Source organism: Aplysia californica, unplaced genomic scaffold, assembly GCF_000002075.1.
Source record: "Aplysia californica isolate F4 #8 unplaced genomic scaffold, AplCal3.0 scaffold00938, whole genome shotgun sequence".
NCBI classification, from domain to species: domain Eukaryota; kingdom Metazoa; phylum Mollusca; class Gastropoda; order Aplysiida; family Aplysiidae; genus Aplysia; species Aplysia californica.
The window spans coordinates 208,526-209,664 of NW_004798208.1; positions in this window are offsets into that span (position 1 = coordinate 208,526).

A 1,139-nucleotide genomic window follows, 5' to 3' on the forward strand; every position below is an offset into this window, starting at 1 on the left:
TGTGTGTGTGTGTGTGTGTGTGTGTGTGTGTGTGTGTGTGTGTGTGTGTGTGTGTGTGTGTGTGTGCCTAGCTGGAGAAAGGTCCAAGTTGTCTGCAAAGCAATTTTTTGCAACGTGGTAAAAAGGCCATCACAGTTGTAAGCTGCTTGGTCAAATAATATGTGGAGTTCCATCAGAAAACACACACTTAACGATTTCTTAATAATCTATTTAAAGGATTTGGAGACACTTTTGTCTAATTTTTTAAAATTATATTTTTTGCAACAGGATTTTCTTTACTAAAGGCTAATAATGTGCTAGAAAGTGGCAAACTCTGTTTTTGCACACTGTGATAAAAATGTGGCATATCTAGCTAGATCTATTCAATATACTTTTTGTATTTCAAAACGTAAAAACCAGCGTATTCAGCGAACAATTTGTTCCAAGAAATTGCCTTTATTTCAATGTTTAATTTATTCAAACTTCCGACAACTAAGGACCTTTCTCCAGGCTCATACACACATATTATACTTAGAAACTTGTTATTTTGATGTTGCAAAATGCTGTCCGCGGTTTTATGCACCAAAAAAAATTATGAAATTATGCAAACTGAGCCCAAAACTGTGAAATTATGCGATTCTGTTAATTTTAACAAAGAATGATAAAGGAAAAAAAATCTGAAATTATGCAAAAAAAAATGATCAAAATTTGCTGAATTATGCGGGGTACATAAAACCAAGGGGACAGGAAATGGTCTATATCGTGTTGGAGGTGGTGAAAAAATTAAGACATTAAAACTTTACGACTATGATTCCCCCCCCCCCCTCCCCCACAGTTCACAATCACATTGCTGTTCGCCTGCACGAGGACAAGGAGGAGGAAGTTGCTCGATTTTCTGAATGGACGGCCGGGCCTCATCTTGTGAGTTACGTCCTTTTAATGATAAATGAACGGATAGATGGATGGATGGATGGACGGACGGACGGACGGACGTACTGGCGTACGGGTGGACGGGAGGGTTAGATAGATAGATAGATAGATAGATAGATAGATAGATAGATAGATAGATAGATGGATAGATAGATAGATAGACAGATAGATAGATAGATAGACAGATAGATAGATAGATAGATAGATAGATAGATAGATAGATAGATAGA